Source organism: Embiotoca jacksoni, unplaced genomic scaffold (genome assembly GCF_022577435.1).
Source record: "Embiotoca jacksoni isolate LCO1_2020_lvr unplaced genomic scaffold, fEmbJac1.0.p SCAF_17, whole genome shotgun sequence".
NCBI lineage: Eukaryota > Metazoa > Chordata > Actinopteri > Embiotocidae > Embiotoca > Embiotoca jacksoni.
In genome coordinates this window covers 1,961,782-1,971,781 of record NW_027185307.1, presented here as the reverse complement: position 1 = coordinate 1,971,781, position 10,000 = coordinate 1,961,782, and the positions used below count along the sequence as shown (strand labels likewise).

The 10,000-nt window shown below is 42.9% G+C and overlaps 1 protein-coding gene and 1 long non-coding RNA gene across 2 annotated transcripts in view; one reads left to right on the top strand and one right to left on the bottom strand.

Annotated features, from left to right (window-relative positions):
- The window catches only part of kcnh2b (potassium voltage-gated channel, subfamily H (eag-related), member 2b), a 285,472-nt gene that overhangs the window by 36,096 nt on the left and 239,376 nt on the right, over nucleotides 1–10,000 (bottom strand). The gene's annotated exons all lie outside the window — the stretch shown is intronic.
- Nucleotides 7,948–9,798, top strand: LOC138199287 (uncharacterized). The gene is made up of 3 exons (XR_011178335.1): nucleotides 7,948–8,113; nucleotides 9,413–9,490; nucleotides 9,584–9,798. It is a non-coding gene; the product is annotated as an uncharacterized lncRNA (long non-coding RNA).

Genomic DNA, 10,000 nt, shown 5'->3' with positions numbered 1-10,000 from the left:
TCAAAATTTTATCGTCAATAATATAATTTATATGCAGATTTCATATCACGCAGATCGATTAAAATCTGTATATTGTATATTTATTGATAGTTATTAATCAGCTTGCAGCCTGCTGCGAACCAGAAGCCAGTTTCACTCCATGAATGTGCGTCTGTCATCGTCCTCGTCTGCAGTCGCTCCGTCCTACTGGTGTGTCATTTTTACTTTAACCAATCAGCTCACTGAAACGCATCTTTCACTGCAGAAACGACCTACCGTGTCCACCAAAGTGTTGTTTTCCTGAGTAGAGCATCATTTGAAGTTGTTTTAATGAACACCAGCAGCCTGATGATGTGCTGAGCGTTTATTCTGCACTGAACGCTGAACGCTGAACATCCGGGGATTTTTTTTCCCGTCGGCGAGATTTCACCAAAAGTTGCGCTCGTCACTGTCACCAGCCGTCCAATCACAGTGAAGGAGGGGCGGGGCAAGTGCGGTTAACCATAGACACTGGTCTCTGATTGGTTCGCCCTTCAGAGCGGTTGTGCAGACGCTAATACGAGCCGAGTTGCCAGACTGTGTTCACAGAGAAGAAAAGTGAATCTGTGAGCGACGGCCGGTGCAGACAGGCTCCACCAACACAGCAGGATGAGTGAACGTTGGCGGTATCAAATAATAAGATATTCAAAATAACTTGGATTATTGTGCTGGTTAAGTTAGCATCACGCTGGTCCACTGCTACAACAAACATTAGCTGCACGATTGTTGCAGATAGCTCTGCTAATGCAGTGTAGTGGATGCAAAAAGGAAGTGAAGCCAAACAACCTCTTTCAGAGAAGTGCAACACAATAGCAACAATAAAAATGACCTGAAGGGCTTTGAAATCTGTCTGAAGGTGATTTCAGGAAGTCAGCTGGCTCCCAGATGAACAGAACGACGCCGGCAGCAGCTGCAGACGGGCTGTGAAGGCTCACTAAGCAAACTGGATCTTTGTGGTTTCTCTGTCTTTACCTGCCTGCCAACATTCCCACCTACACCTCCCTCTGCTCGCTTCCTGTTATTGTTAGTATCTCAGATGCAGCCGTTGGTGTGGTCGGCCACGCTGCCCGATAGCAGCCCTACGGCCGAGCCGGTCCAATAACACTCTGTGGCTTCAAGGTCCAAACTTCACGGGATGCTTCCTGGTGGGACATTTGTATATTTGATCATCTACAGTCTACAATCACTTTCTCTCTCTCTGTTTGGGTCCTCCCCTCCATCCCTCCCTGCCTCCTCACCAGAAGATACAGCTCCCTCAGTTGGGTGACAGAGGCGGGGTGCATACTAAATCTTCTCTGAAGGTTTCTTACTCCGAGCCGAGCCGGGCCGGGCCGGGCCGGGCTGGGCCAGGAAAACACAATGAGGAGATATCACTGTGATTTGTTTCATTCCTGATGCTTTGCTCGTCATTATCAACACCTCCACTGTGGTAAGGGCTAAGCTGCTTGGGATGCACACACACACACACACACACACACACACACACACACACACACACACACACACACATGATTCAAGAATATAAGAACATGAGGAAACCATACAAACACCAACACACCATGAATATCTACACAAACAATCATACAGTAGATGAGTCGTTATCCTGCATTAACCTGCAACTACTTGAAGGGCAGCATTGCATTCTGGGACTTCTGTTTGTGCACACTCACGCACACACTTCAGAGCTGTCGGGGACAATAAGCTGCTTTTCAACCACTCAACTCCACTCAAATTAAATGTGTCCAGATTTCCATCAGGAAACAGTTGTGGGTCGTCCCGAGAACCTGGTGACCTGAAAACACCGTGGACCGCTGATTGGTCACAGAATCGTCTTCGCTGTGTCATCACTGCACAACACGCCACATCCTGCACAACCGCGCCGGCTACGCCACGATCACGTTTTTTATAATTCACTGGACTGGAAAAAAAACAACAACTGAGGAGCAGCAGATGTTCTTCTGTTTGGTCACCTCCACCGACGGGTTCCTATCTGCAGTGAGAAATACAATTGGACGAGTAGAGTCGGGTCAAACTGAGCCACAGTGGCATACGTGAGTCTGTGCAACCTGCTTCAGGCGTGTGAGATACAACATGTGGGAGTGAGGGACACTTCCTCATGTTCCCTCAGCGTCCCTGAAACTCTCCCTCTGCCTCCACATCCCCTCCGTCCTGATGTAGGAAACAGCTGCTGCTGCTGCTGTCTCGTAGAGGGAACGTGTGTGTGTGTGTGTGTGTGTGTGTGTGTGTGTGTGTGTGTGTGTGTGTGTGTGTGTGTGTAAGAGGAGTGCATGTACTGGGGCTATTATGTATTTGTCATTCTTCCTTCGAGCTGTAGAAGATCTTACTGCGTCTTTTCTGAGTTGTGAAAGTAAAGCTGCTGCAAAATGTCTTCATTTCACATTTACTGATTAAAAACAACATACATGTTCAGATAGTTCCTGTTTTGAGGCAGATTGACTGCACCTCCGGTTTCTACAGCTGCAACACTTTAAATAGTCGGGTGACTATTATTGAACCGCCTCTTACAAAATACAATACTTGTAATTTGAGTAAATCCACCTGACTGGACTGAACATAACTCAAAGCCTCGAGCTGACTTCAAACACGAAAGCTGCTGTTCTCATATTTCAAATAAAACTTGTAGAATTAGGAAACTTTAAATAATTGGAACTTGCTTTCCATCTATTCTGCTGTATTTGCTGAAAGAGTTCGTGGTCAAATTAAAACCATTCAGCAGAGTTTCACTTTCTGCAAGCTCGTCGTTCTGGGCCGGCTTCTCCTGAGCCGCCCGAGGTTTTCCTGGTTGCTCGGCTTCGGCAGGAATGAATGAAGTCTCAGAGTGAATGTACGGTAGAACGGTAGCTGTGATCACACGTTTCAATCTCACTCTAATTATCTCCTTTACAGAAACCAACAGTAATATGAAGGTGCAAGAAAATCATCTGTGTGCTGATATGAGTCAATCTGAGAGGCAGAAAGATAAAAACAGTGTACAACTGTTTCTCTGCTACTTCAGTGTTACAACACTGCACATAACATGACATCAGATATGCGTTTTATATTTTAAGGGTAAAGCCAACAAAGCTTATAGGAAACCCCAGGGCAGCACTATCAAAGATGAATATGTTTGTAGTTAATAAACGCTGGCACTGCAGAGGGGAAACCCATGTATGGTCAGAGATACTGTGGATTTGTGAGGGTGGATTTTCGTTCTAATTGCTTCAAAAAAAAAAAAGAAAAGCACATCTCATGTAATGTGGCTCCACGGCTGTATCCTGTTGGAGGTTTTTGCCAAACTCTTGCATAACTTTTAACACTGGCAGCAGGTACATTTAAACCGGAGGGTGCTTTCAGGTGTCAAACAGGGCCTGTCTGAAAGCTGTGTAGGAGGAAGAGAGAAAGAGAGAGGCCGAGCCAAAATTGGATATCTGACTGCCAGTCTGTATCACAACTACATGCGCTGCAGAGTAGGTGAAAATGTGCTGCCTGTTTGACCATAGATCTGTGACTGTTGGATGAGTTTGAGAAACAGGAAGAGCTAACCTCAATTTGTTGTGTGTATTTCTGGGTGTCTGTGGATATATATGATCGACGTGCATCGCTGAGCTTCAGTCAACGTCTGCAGCATTCATGTAGTATGGAAGGTGTTGAAGGCAGAATAACAAGCTGCTGGCTCCATTAATGAAGATAATAAATAAAAGAATATTACAGGAGACGGTGTGTTTTAACCCGACTGCTACACTGTCGTGTCAATAACGACTTTAAAACACAAGTCACCAACTAAATATAACATGCTATTAAAATGTGTTCATATTGTGGGGAAATTCACTCTAAAATATAAAACTTGTTGTTAGTGTGATCTCCATGGCAACACACGGAGTATGACTAACAACTGGGAAACAATCAGTGGCGTCAGTAGACTCTTATGTAACGTATGCAATGTTTCCTGCTCCAGGAAGTAGTCCGACCCTTAGCAACCACCTAGCAACAGAGAGGATTTCTAGTCTCCAACTGAATAAATACAGAACATAGAAACACTAAACTGATCAGCTAGTTCAGTCTGGTTGGAACAAAGATATCTGATGAACAAAGATATCTGATGAACAAAGATATCTGATGAACAAAGATATCTGATGAACAAAGATAACTGATGAACAAAGATATCTGATGAACAAAGATATCTGATGAACAAAGATATCCATGGACTCATGTGTTTTTAACATTTTAGCTCCGTGTCACGTGTTCAAACCAAACCGGTCCAGCTAGCCTCCTCTAGGATTGTAAGTGCGTGACTATCCGTGGTGTTGACTGTGGTTGTGATTGGTCAGACTCTGCTAACACCTATTTTATGTGAACGTGCTCGCAGCTGGACTGGGAATCCCTGGATTTACATAACGAGTTGTTAACCAGCTTCTTTTAGCTCAATCTCGTTTGTTAGGTTAAATTAAGCCAGACAACAGAAAGATATCCTGAGTATGTTGAACCTGCATCATAGTAAAGACCTCTGGTATCACGTCAAAGCATGTAATACACCTGCCAGCCCACTACAGGACACTGTTTCAGAGTCACGCTTTGCCCCGTCTAAGTGTGAAAAGTAGTTTAGGTGCCAAAAACCTCGTAGTTAGGTTTCGTAAAAAGAACATGAATTGGGTTAAATGTGACACGGTTGCAGTTTTGTTAACGTTAGACACTAAAACAACTTGGTTGGGGAATCCATGTTAACGTTGGTTCTCCCTCCCTCCCCCTTTCTCTCTGTGGACTTTTTCACTCTTTGTACTTCGTCACATGACGCCAACACTGCAGTATTTAACGTCTCGGGGTTGAGAACAGGCCGGTCATACATCCGAGTACGTTTTACGCCTCGGCGAGGCCAAAACACTCTGACAGTATCCTCCAGTGGACTCAGTGTGTTACATGATACTGGGCTGTATAGATGTATAAACACTCTAAGTATACGCACTATATGTTTTGTTACCTTTGTGTACACCTCTAAGTTTTATCCTCGACCTCCAGAACAGAGACCTGAGGTTTGATAGTGATTACATTCCTCAGTCAAGGACTCAATCTAAGCAGATCTTAACAAACAAAAAACTAAACAATCACATAAATGAATTATAACAATGTCACAAAACCCCCTAAAATAAAGCTAACTCCACGTCGGATTGCATTTACTTTCCCTGATTAAATTTATCGGTTTTCTAAAAGGCCTACAATTGAACAATCCCGTCTTTAATGTGACAAAAACAGATTTAATGCATGAATGTGAGCGATAAAAGCTTCTGCATAAACTGAGTGGTGTGTTTCATTAAGTAGCAGCTTTCACACTTTGCAGTCTAACGTGGATGTTCCTGTTGTAGATGTGTTTACAATGAGCTTTATAGTTTCTCTTCTCATAAAATGACCTGTTTATCATTCTTTACCCTTCTCATGTGCATCATGTGATTGCTCTTCATTGACAGTATTTATTGCAGCATTTGCCATCAGCTTTGATACCATACATGTCATTTTCAGTTGATATCAACTAAATTGGTCTCCGATTTTTATTAGAAACATTCGATGTTGGGTTGCGGCTTCACTTTTTATTTAGACCTCGATGCTCAGCTGGTTAAACTGACGTGATAGAAAGTGACTCCTTTTAGCTCGAAGACACTGCAGGCCGAAGAACAAACCAACGACAGCAAGAAGGGACGGATATCAACGTCTGAGCAGGAGAAGATCCAACTGTCAAACGTTCCTGTTACACCGTCGGATTTCTTCAAGGAATCTACTGCTGATTCGCCACTTTGCAAAATAGTTTAAAGCATTACCGGCTGTGTTATTGAGGCCTTTGAAGACAGATGGGCTGCCTCCTCGCCGTGTCTGTGAGCTCATGTGAATTTACACCACCGTAGAGAATAAAGTGTAAAATCTAAAAGGTCAATACAACAGTGCCAAGCCTTGTTTTCTGGTGAGATGTATGAGAAAATGTTCCTCTAACTACAATAAAATATTCTCACTGATGTAAAATCTCTGACAACTTAGTTTATCACATGACAATGTTGGTTTTCAGGTCACAAAAGCAAGAAGATTCATAAAACAATTTTACATCCATCCATCCATTCATCATCTGTCAGTATCTGTAGAGGCTCAGGGGGCCTGGAGGCCATGCAGCCAACAGTGGGCGAAGGCGGGACGACCAAGAGGTCGCCAGGACATCACAGGGCGAATGTTTTACATCTTTAAGTAGATTTTGACTGTTTTTTTTCGTGCAAACTTGAATCTATAAACATGAAATCTCGAAGTTCCTCGTGCCACTTCCCTCGACATGCTTCACTCCAGCTGAGTCCACCAAAGCTCCACATCCCCATTATACAAACACACACACTCAACCCTGCACTAGATCCCATTTCCCCTTCTCCACACCGCCTCATTCAGCCGTCCCTCTCCGTCTCACCTCTCTGTCTTCGGTGGGCAGACGTCGTGGGTGCTCTTTCGCCTCCCACCCCCGGCGGCAAGAGAGCGGCAGGCCGGGCGGGCGTGGCATCAGAGCAGCCGGGCAGCAGGAAGGGCGGCAGTGGTCGGCAGCGGCGGCTTCGGTGAAGGTCGACTGGCGTAGGAAGACGTTGAGGAGCTTGAGCAGTGACGGCAGGACCATGGTCCTCAGCGGCAGCTCACCGCGGAGGGGTCGGAGTCGGGGCGGCCCCCCGGGTTCCCGTCACCGCCCGTTGCGCAAACCCCAGCTGAGATTTCACTGTGTGGTGTTACAACGACGAGAAGGTCACGGAGCAGAGACAGCCCTGAAGGCGTAGCGTGGCGTGGACTCAGTCTCATGCCCGGAGGCGCCGACAGACGTCACAGGAAAGAGGGCTGATCGTTCCATTCGCCAGCTCTCTGGGTGCAGCTCATCTTCTTCGCTCTTCCTCCAAGGATTCTTCTCTCACAGGCTCACAAATGGAGGACGTCACGTCAGCTCTGTCGCCTCTAAAACATCCAACTATCAACAGCTTCCACCCTGATGGATCTGTCTCTGCTCTGCCTCCTCAGATCAGTCCTCAGCTGGCCCACAGCTCCTTATTAAACCACCGCCGGCATCACTTTTTCCTTTTTTTCTAACAACATCTCAATGAGTTTCTTCAACTGCCCCCATCTCCCACAGCGCTGTGGCTGATGGCTTCCTGGCTGTTAACTCCTCCGGATCACTGAACACATCAGAATGCAACAGAGAAGAAGAAGAGGAGAGAGGAGGGACGGAGGACGGCAACAGGAGACTCACTTCCCATTAGTTGGAGATGCTGTTCAGCTGCTGCTGGTATTACTACTACTACTACTCCGAAAAAAAAGAAGAGAGAGGGTGGTGGAGAGAAAGGATGGCGAGAGAGAGAGAGAGAGAGAGAGAGAGAGAGAGAGAGAGAGAGAGAGAGAGAGAGAGAGAAGGAAGCTGTGAGAAAAAATAACCCTCCGCACAAAAGAGATGAGATGCTCTGTTGAGGATAATCAGAGAAGAAAGAGTCGTGGGGGAGAGCGAGAGAGAGAGCGAGAGAGGGAGAGAAATATAATCTACATGTGCAGACAGTATAGAGACAGTGTTACAGGTGATGGTGCTTTGTGATCCATCCACTCTACATACAGAAGCATGGAGCTCAATCAAAACCTTATTGCAAGTGTCAAAAAGGTGCACCGAGCACATACAGCCATAATACATAGTTACATAAGGATGCACCATCCAAGGTAAGTTGGTAGTTTGAATACTGATACCAAGATATCTTCTGGTCTGAGAGTTTTCTGAAGAAGGCTCCAAAAGAGCACAGAAGAGTCTTATGTGAAAGGAAGGAAACAGAAAAATCCTCCCCAATACATCTGTTTGATAACCCCAGAGGCACACAGACGGCGGATCAGTCAGCGGAGGATGGGAGGGTGCCGCTCACTGCCAGACTGGGCTGTTTACTGGAGCAGAAAAGGCAGCCAGTATTAATGCATTATTCCCCAGTTCAGTGGATCTGCCTTGGAGACCGGGCTGTCCAGTAAAGACCCTGATGGCACGGACAGACAGCAGGACGGACAAAGACACCGGACCGACCACAACACACAGAATGGAGAGGAACGCTGGTGATTTATAGTAGGTACATAGATTTATAGTAGATATAGACAGATTTATTGTAGGTACATAGATTTATAGTAGATATAGATTTATAGTAGATACAGATAGATGTATAGTAGGCACATAGATTTATAGTAGATATAGATAGATGTATAGTAGGTACATAGATTTATAGTAGATATAGATAGATTTATAGTAGGTACATGGATTTATAGTAGATATAGATAGATTTATAGTAGGTACATAGATTTATAGTAGATGTAGATAGATTTATAGTAGGTACTGTACATCGATTTATAGTAGATATAGATATATTTATAGTAGATATAGATATATTTATAGTAGATACAGATAGATTTATAGTAGATATAGATACATTTATAGTAGATACAGATAGATTTATAGTAGATACAGATATATTTATAGTAGATATAAATAGATTTATAGTAGATACAGATAGATTTATAGTATATATAGATAGATTTATAGTAGATACAGATATATTTATAGTATAGATATATGTATAGTAGATACAGATAGATTTATAGTAGATATAAATATATGTATAGTAGATACAGATATATGTATAGTAGATACAGATAGATTTATAGTAGATATAAATATATGTATAGTAGATACAGATAGATTTATAGTAGATACAGATAGATTTATAGTAGATATAGATAGATTTATAGTAGATACAGATAGATTTATAGTAGATATAGATATATTTATAGTATAGATATATGTATAGTAGATACAGATATATTTATAGTAGATATCGATAGATTTATAGTAGATACAGATATATTTATAGTATAGATATATGTATAGTAGATACAGATAGATTTATAGTAGATACAGATAGATTTATAGTATATATAGATAGATATAGTAGATACAGATAGATTTATAGTAGATATAGATATATTTATAGTATAGATATATGTATAGTAGATACAGATAGATTTATAGTAGATATCGATAGATTTATAGTAGATACAGATATATTTATAGTATAGATATATGTATAGTAGATACAGATAGATTTATAGTAGATATAAATATATGTATAGTAGATACAGATAGATTTATAGTAGATATAGATAGATTTATAGTAGATACAGATAGATTTATAGTAGATATAGATAGATTTATAGTAGATATAGGTAGATTTATAGTAGATACAGCTGTTCATGTGGACAGAGGTTGAACGTGTGTGTGTGTGTGTGTGTGTGTGTGTGTGTGTTTAACTTCCAAATAACTAAAAGGGAACTGGAGCACACTGATTAGTTCACGATCTTTAATTGTGCACAGACCAATATTTCAGCGCTACTGTGGCTTCATCAGAGTCAAAGACATGAGGGAAACAACACATACAGTCAACCAAACCAGGTACATGTCACTGAATAAAACTTTGCACACTCGTTGGTTTGTGAACGTTATGAATCCTCCAGTTCAGATTCTGTCCGTCACCATCTTTGCTAGTTCGGAGCGGTTTGGAGCAGGAAGTGACCATATTTGGACGAGCTGGGGGAGGAGCCAGCGGTGGATCTGACCGATCTGATCGGAAACCTGACGATACTACGTCCCGCCCACCGATAGCTGTGATCTGACTGCACCACAGGCCTGTCAATCAACCAGACACACCCCCAAAAACAGGTCTTCTTGAATCTTCTTTTCTAATGAATGAGGGATTATTTTCAGATGGACCTCCAGAAAACTAATAAGAAGGAGTGACTTTAGCTAACAACACCGAGATAACTGATGGACACATTTTATTCACTTTGGATTTGATGAGAGAAGTTGAATGGGAGTCTATGGAGCCGGAGGCTTTTTGGAGCCGACCTCTAGTGGCACTCGCTGGTATTGCAGCTGAAGACACTTCTGGATCAGAACCATTTT